Source organism: Bos grunniens, chromosome 16 (genome assembly GCF_055505025.1).
Source record: "Bos grunniens cultivar Pamir isolate PY7600 chromosome 16, Bosgru_T2T1.0, whole genome shotgun sequence".
In the NCBI taxonomy this organism is placed as follows: Eukaryota; Metazoa; Chordata; class Mammalia; order Artiodactyla; family Bovidae; genus Bos; species Bos grunniens.
The window spans coordinates 62,332,188-62,340,932 of NC_141180.1; the positions used below are offsets into that span (position 1 = coordinate 62,332,188).

Below are 8,745 nucleotides of genomic sequence, written 5' to 3' on the forward strand. Positions count from 1 at the left end.
TGCAAAAGAATCAGACATGACTGAGAACACATACAGATACACAGTTTACACACAAGCCCACTTATTTACCTTTAATTCTGTCAAACCTGGTAACTGGTCTTTAAAGACAGAAAATCCGCTAGTGACTAGAATGTCCAATAGTCTTTCCTGGGTGAGTGGGTGATAAGCTCATCACTGAAGGGAATGGTACTCTGTTAAGAGTCATTGTTCACTTTACCCTTCAGTTACAGATTTGTTTCTTCTCAAGGGGCTTCCCTGATGGCTCAGTCGGTAAAGCATCTGCCTGCAATGCAGGAGACCCAGGTTCGATTCCTGGGTCTGGAAGATCCCCTGGAGAAGGAAATGGCAATCCACTCGAACACTCTTGCCTGGAAAATCCCATGGACGGAGGAGCCTGATAGGCTACAGTCCATGGGGTCACAAAGAGTTGGACACGACTGAGCAACTTCACTAGACACAGACAACTTCTGAGTAGAAGCTGGCTGCTTTCTGCAGTCACAATCTGCTTTCCATCACCCAGACAGCTGTTTTAGCAACATATCAGCTTGATTTACGGTCACAAAGAATGAAAACCTCTGCTGTTCAGCATCATCTCCCTTATCTGATACATTGGTAGTAATTCTCTCATGCCATTTAAATGCAACATTGGGATTGACACGCACACCCTTTTATAAAGTAAATAACTAAGAAGGACTCCCTACTGCTCAGGGAACTCTGTTCAATACCCTGTAATAACCTGTATGGGAAAAGAAGCTAAAAAAGAGTGGGTATATGTATAACTGATTCACTTTTCTGTATACCTGAAGCTAACACAGTATTGTAAATCAACCATACTCCAATAAAAACTAAATAAAGAAAATAACCAGGGGGTAACATGGTCTACACAGTGTGAATGGAGTAATACCTATAATCAATAATTTGTAAATTGATCAACAGCCGTCACTACTTGAGGGAGAAGAAGGCTACTATTTACATGGAAATTGATGTCACATGGGCTCATCAATCCCCTGGAGGAGGGCATGGCCACCCACTCTGGTATTCTTGCCTGGAGAATCTTATGGACAGAGGAGCCTGGCAGGCTACAGACCATAGGGTCGCACAGAGTCAGTTACAACTGAAGCAACTTGGCACAGCATGGCAAGGGCTCATCAGTTACCAGGGACTAATTAAGTCTTATAATTAAGAGGATTGGGTAGTCGTGTGAGTGAAGCAGGGCTTGGCTGAGCAGGGGGGCTGCATAAAAAGCAAGAGAACAGCCGTCTTATATGGTGTGACCACACACCTGGTCACTCACAACTTCTATCTGACTGGGCTATGAATCTGAGAATCCCATAACCCCCTCCTGTGGTCTGATCAATTTGCTAGGTTGGCTAACAGAACTCAGGGAAACACTTGAGTTTACCAGTTTATTAAAGGTTGTGGTAAAGTCCATAGATAGAGTGCCAGTTGAAAGGATATAGAGGGTGAGGTTTGAGAGGTTCCTGAGAGCAGGCGCTTCTGTCCCGGTGAAGTTGGGGTGTACACCATCTGGATTCATGAATGTGTTCACTGATTCAGAAGCTCTCTGAACTCGGACTGTTGAGATTTTTTTATAGAGGCTTCATCTCAGACACATGATCAATCAACTCCATTACTGGCCCTTCTCTCTTTTTAGGAGAATGAGGGGCAAGGCTGAAAATTTCAGGTTTTTAATCATAGCTTGTTTCCCTGGTGGCTCAGATGGTGAAGAATCTGCCTGCAATGCAGGAAAACTGGGTTTGAGCCCTGGGTTGGGAAGATCCCCTGGAGAAGGGCATGGCAACCCACTGCAGTGTTCTTGCCTGGAGAATCCCATGGACAGAGGAGCCTGTTGGGCCATAGTCCATGGGGTCTCAGAGAGTCAGACATGACTAAATGACTAACACAATCATAGCTTGGTCTTCTTGGTGATCACCGCTCATTTGGGAGCTATTCAAGGGCCTATGAGAGTCACCTCATTAGAACAAAAGACACTCCTATTACTCAGGAAATTACAAGGGTTTCAGGAGTTCTCTGCCAGGAACTTGGAGCAGAAACGTATATGTGTGTATGTATTTATATATATATATATTTTTCTATTATTACACACATGGTGATTGTCTTAGGTAGTGTGGTACTTAGGGTTAAGAACAAAGGGAATAGATGGGTAGAGTAAAAAAGAAAAATAGTGAAACAGGTAGGATGCATATCATAAAGGATCTTGTAAGCCATGTTGGAGAGTTTTGTGGTTCCACATTTTGGATGAGATTTTTTGAATTTTATTTCTCTTAGAAAACTATTTATTAGTTGAGAGAATAAAAACCCAAAATGGATCTTCAAAGCAGTTTAAAATTGGAACAGCTTTTATTAAACAATATTTTAATGAATTAAGATTAAGCAAGTCAGAACTATATGTCTCAAATATTCCTTGAAATGTACATAAGTACCACAACAGCATAGTTTATTAAACATCTGGAAATTGATTAGTAAACACAACAAGCCACTAATCACAATAAACAGCATATCTTCTTCATCACTTTGCTGTTCAATTCAGTTGCTCAGTCGTGTCCAACTCTTTGTGACCCTAAGGACTGTAACATGCCAGGACTCCCTGTCCAGCACCAGCTCCTGGAGTTTACTCAAACTCGTGTCCATTCAGTCGGTGATGCCATCCAACCATTTCATCCTCTGTCATCCCCTTCTCCTTCAGCCTTCAATCTTTCCCAGCATTATGGTCTTTTCAAGTGAGTCAGCTCTTCGTATCAAGTGGCCAAAGTATTGGAGTTTCAGCTTTAACATTAGTCTTTCCAATGAATATTCAGGACTGATTTCCTTTAGCATGTACTGGCTGGATCTCCTTGCAGTCCAAGTCCAATTCATCAGCGCTCAGCTTTCTTTATAGTCCAACTCTCACATCCATACATGACTACTGGAAAACCATAGCCTTGACTAGATGGACCTTTGTTGGCAAAGTAATGTCTCTGCTTTTTAACATGTTGCCTAGGGTGGTCATAACTTTTCTTCCAAGGAGCAAGAGTCTTTTAATTTCATGACTGCAGTCACCATCTGCAGTGATTTTGGAGCCCTCCAAAATAAAGTCTGTCACTGTTTCCACTGTTTCCCCATCTATTTGCCATGAAATGATGGGACCAGATGCCATGATCTTAGTTTTCTGAATGTCAAGTTTTAAGCCAACTTTTTCACTCCTCTTTCATCAAGAGGCTCTTTAGTTCTTCTTTGCTTTCTGCCATAGGGGTGGTATCATCTGCATATCAGAGGTTATTGATATTTCTCCCAGCAATCTTGATCCCAGCTTGTGCTTCACCAACTCTGGCATTTCTCATGATGTACTCTGCATATAAGTTAAATAAACAGGGTGACAGTATACAGCCTTGATGTACTCTGCTGTTCCATGTCCAGTTCTAACTGTTTCTTCCTGACCTGCATACAGATTTCTCAGGAGGCAGGTCAGGTGATCTGGTATTCCCATGTCTTTAAGTATTTTCCACAGTTTGTTGTGACCCACACAGTCAAAGGCTTTGGTGTAGTCAATAAAGCAGAAGTAGATGTTTTTCTGGAACTCTTTTGCTTTTTCAGTGATCCAACTGATGTTGGCAATTTGATCTCTGGTTCCTCTGCCTTAGATTTTCCCTGATGGCTCAGACAGTAAAGTTTCTGTCTACAATGTGGGAGACCTGGGTTCGATCCCTGGGTAGGGAAGATTCCCTGGAGAAGGAAATGGCAACCCACTCCAGTACTCTTGCCTAGAAAATCCAATGGATGGAGGAGGTTGGTGCAGGCTACTGTCCATGGGGTCACAAAGAGTCAGGTATGACTGAGCAACTTCACTTTCACTTTCCTCTGCCTTTTCTAAATCCAGCTTGAACATCTGGAAGTTCACGGTTCATGTATTGCTGAAGCCTGGCTTGGAGAATCTTGAGCATTACTTCACTAGCGTGTGAGATGAGTGCAATTGTGCAGTAGTTTGAACATTCTTTGGCATTGCCTTTCTTTGGGATTGGAATGAAAACTGACCTTTTCCAGTCCTGTGGCCACTGCTGAGTTTTCCAAATTTGCTGGCATATTGAGTGCAGCACTTTCACATCATCTTTTAGGATTTGAAAAAGCTCAACTGGAATTCCATCACCTTCACTTGCTTTGTTCATAGTGATGCTTCCTAAGGCCTACTTGACTTCGCATTCCAAAACATTATCCAAAGCACTTTGCTGACAAAGGTCTGAATAGTCAAAGCTATGGTTTTCCAGTAATCATGTGTGGATATGAGAATTGGCCATAAACAAGGCTGAAAGCTGAAGAATTGATGCTTTCGAATTGTGGTGCTGCAGAAAACTTTGGAGAGTTCCTTGGACTGCAAGGAGATCAAACCAGTCAATTCTAAAGGAAATCAACCCTGAATATTCATTGGCAAGACATGATGAAGCTTCAGTACTTTGGTCACTTGATGTGAAAAGCCAACTCATTGGAAAAGGCCCTGATGTTCAGAAAGATGGAAGGGAAAGGAAGAAGGGGGCAGCAGGAGATGAGATGGTTAGATAGCATTACTGACTCAAAGGACGTGAACTTGAGCAAACTCCAGGAGACAGTGAAGGACAGAGGAGTCTGGCGTATTGCAGTCCGTGGGGTTACAAAGAGTGGGACACAATACAGCAACTGAACAACTTCTTCATGAATACATTACACACAAATTCATGCAGCATTTACACACACACACATATCTATACACAGAAACCTCTTGGTTCTAAAATGCAGTATTGTATCATTACCACCTTCAGTCAAAATATATTTGTAAGAAATCCCTTCTGATACTAGGATTGTGTCACCATGTTGAACTAACACCTTGAAAAATTGATGAATCAATCATTTTGAGAAGCTTCAGTATTAAAACATAAAATACTGGATTATAACACTTGTTACTTTCCAATATATAATATACAAACTTCAGAAACTGCCCCTGTGTCAGCTGCTGTCATGAAATTATATACCATGTATATTTGTCCATAGAGTTGTTTAGTGACTGAATGAAAAAGTAGAATAATTTCTCTTCTTACATGTGTTCAAATGTAAGGATTACATTTGTGTTCAAATAACACCTTTCTTTAAAGAAATATATTGCTTTGCCTATACTACTTCATAAAAATCAGAATCATCAGTACAGAAAAATAACTCACATTATCCCACCTAAGGAAAAGGGCTGAAGTTTACCAAACAAGCTTCCTAAGTTTCAATGTGGGTTCTGATTCTGACTTTGTCATATATTAGCTCTGTAACTTTTAGAGTCTCCAGTTTTTAAAAAAATAAAAAGATGATAACAGTATGTCACTTTTCATGCCAATATGGTCGGAGGGCAAAATGTATTCATTCAAAATTATTTATAGATCATCTACTCTGTGTAGAGCACTGAGAAGCTAATGAAAAACAAGGACAGTCTCTGCTCTCAAGAGATTTATGGGCCAGTTGGGAGGCTAGACAAGTAAACAAACAGGCAGTCCTATTAGCCTAGGACACCATAAGAACTCATGAGGATTAATGCAAAGATGTTATTTATTCCTCTGGGTATCTTACAGCACGCACCCGAGCTATACTCGGGTAAACCACTTGATGTGGAAGGGGAAGCTCAAAAGACACTTTCCATCTGTAGTATATGGTTGCCACACAGACTTTTAGTCAGGTGGGTCTGTAAACTGCAGGGCCTTGTGTTTGTTGAGCCCTGGGGCTAATGCAGCAGGCAGTTTGGAGAAGAGTGGAATTGCTCTCCACAAGAGAAGTGGAGAGGGGAGCTAAGGCAGTAGGGAGAGATCAAACCTGCCAGAGGTAGAAGATAGGAGGAGACAGCAAGGAGGAGAAGCAGCAAAGTATGTAACAGGATTTCTTTCACTGAGCTATTTATTGTGCCAAGCTATGGTGCTGAGTACTCCAAATAAATCAGGTTGCCAACAAGGTGAGGAGGTAGGTCATATTATATCCATTTTAGAGTTGATAAATAGAACAGTTAGTAGATGTAGGTTGTTTGGGGATGGTTATGCAGCAAACACCATCTTTTCTGTCTCTCCTATGAAGTCCCCAGTTAATCTAGCATTATTCACTAATGTTTTATAGCAGCGTTCTCAACTTTTTTGGCACCAGCGGCCGATTTCTTAGAAGACAATTTTTCTATAGACTGGGATTGAGGGGGTGGTTTCAGGGGATGATTCAAGCACATTACAATTATCGTGCACTTTATTTCTAATCCAATGCCACCTCTGACCTGATAGGAGGTACCTGTCCACATCCTGGAGGTTGAGGATCCCTGTTTTATAGAATTGGGTCTGGGAGAGGTGGCTTGAAGAGATGCTTGAGAATACTGTTGAAAAAAATCCAGGTTATACATCAAATGGGCATCTAATTCAATGTGAGAGGCTTAGATACTACTTCCCCCAAAAAGTGTGATTTGAACAGACTTGAGAGAGACCAGGATTCAGCCAGACTGTGGGTGTGATACAGGATATATTAGGCAGAGAGAAGAGAATATCTCAAGGCTCAGAGCCAAGAGTACCTGTAGAATATTTGGTGGTAGTGGTTCAGTCGCTAAGTCATGTCCAACTCTTGCAACCCCCAGGACCAAAGCCCACCAGGCTCCTCCATCCATGGGAATTCCCAGGGCAAGAACACTGGAGTGGGTTGCCATTTCCTTCTCCAGGGGAGCTTCCTGACCCAGGGATTGAACCCTGGTCTCTCACATTGCAGGTGAGCTCCTGCACTTCAGGCAGATTCTTTACCAACTGAGCTATGAAAGAAGTCATAGAACATTTGAGAAACTATTAAATGTTAACTTTCACTCCGAGAGTCATGCATAATAAAGACTATTTATAGGACTTTTTTTCAGTATCTTGCTTTCTCTTCTTTAACTAAGCATGGCTCCCATGAGGGTTATACTGCCCATGAACATTCTGAATATACATAGAAGATATGGAATATATCACAGCAACTGATTATGCCAAAGGAGTGATGGTGAAGTATCACTGCCTACTGTAAATCATTAACAAAAGATATCCATCCATTTTATCAAATATATTTGTTCTGCTGTTGTATCAAATCTATCACAGATGTCCTCTTTATGGTCCCCACTGCCATCCAAAACTGGGTATCCTTGGTGTGCTGCGGGTTGATTATAATGGTTTACTAAGGTCTTCATGCTGTTTGTCTTCTTTCCCTGCCAATTAATTCCTCATACTGCCATCCAAATATATGTAGACGGTCCTCTGACCATGATCCTTAGTGCAATCCTTAATAAATTAGGTTTAAACTCCTTAACCTAGAAATTTGTTTCTAATGTCCTTTGGGAGTTTGGTATTCCTTCCAGCCCAAATGCTATTACTTTTCAACACATGTGTCCACCAAAGTGTATTCTCTGAAAATGCCCTTTATTTGTATATACTGATGCTTTTATTCACCATACTTGGACCTCAACACAGCATCCTGTGTCCACTTGCAAAGTCCTACCTTCGTCTGAATTCCAGCTCTTTGACCTAGTGTGAGTGTGTGTTCAGTCGTGTCTGACTCTTTGCCATCACATGGACTGTAGTCCGCCAGGCTCCTCTGTCCATGGGATTATCTCAGCAAGAATCCTGGAGTGGATTGCCATTTCCTCCTCCAGGGGATCTTGCCGAACCAGGGATCGAGCTTGTATCACTTGTGTCTCCTGCATTACGGGTGAATTCTTTACCACTGAGCCACCTGGGAATCCCCTTTCATGGACACTTCCTGATTCTCTATCCACTACTCCTGATAGAGCAAAGATGAGATTAACTCCTCAGCTGAATATCCACTGAGTTTTAGGCTTATTTTATATATCGTGTATATCTGTACTACGTCCTGTCATCATTGTACACTACCCCTCTTGCTGGTCTCTAAGTTCTTGAGAGGCAAACATCTCTGGCCCCAAAACTTGGGGGAGGCCTGTGAAGGCCAATATGCATTCCTATGATTCTCAGCCTTCTGGAAATTTGTGAGCCTAGGGACCTATCTTCTTCTCTATTACTCTTTCTCCTTCAAAAAATATTTATAGAGAAAATTCCCTGGTTCTCCAGTTGTTAGGACTCCGTGTTTCCCTGGTTGGGTAACTAAGATCCTACACACAGAGCAGCCAAAAAAAAAAACAAAACAAAAAAGAGAAAATTATAGAGCATTTGCTATGTGCCTAGCATATAGCTTGGGGGGACATAAAATGATAAGGACAACATGTTTCCTGTCTCTGTGAATGTATAATTTTGGTAAAGGGGTAGGTGAAAAAACTAACCACCAAATAATTACACAGAACTATAGAATTTCAGTTGTATAAGTGTTTAAAGAAACATAAGGACCCAATCCAAAAGTGGACCAAAGAACTAAATAGACATTTCTCCAAAGACATACAGATGGCTAACAAACACATGAAAAGATGCTCAACATCACTCATTATCAGAGAAATGCAAATCAAAACCACTATGAGGTACCATTTCACATCAGTTAGAATGGCTGCAATCCGAAAGTCTACAGCAATAAATGCTGGAGAGGGTGTGGAGAAAAGGGAAACCTCCTACACTGTTGGTGGGAATGCAAACTACTACAACCACTATGGAGAAAAGTGTGGAGATTCCTTAAAAGACTGGAAACAGAACTGCCTTATGATCCAGCAATCCCACTGCTGAGCATACACACTGAGGAAACCAGAATTGAAAGAGACACGTGTACCCCAATGTTCATTGCAGC

General features: G+C 41.5%; 1 non-coding gene across 1 annotated transcript; it reads left to right on the forward strand.

Annotated features, from left to right (window-relative positions):
- The first annotated feature begins 252 nt into the window (after window positions 1–252).
- TRNAC-GCA (transfer RNA cysteine (anticodon GCA)) lies at window positions 253–325 on the forward strand. Its single transcript has one exon. It is a non-coding gene; the product is annotated as a tRNA-Cys (tRNA).
- Window positions 326–8,745: the final 8,420 nt, after the last annotated feature.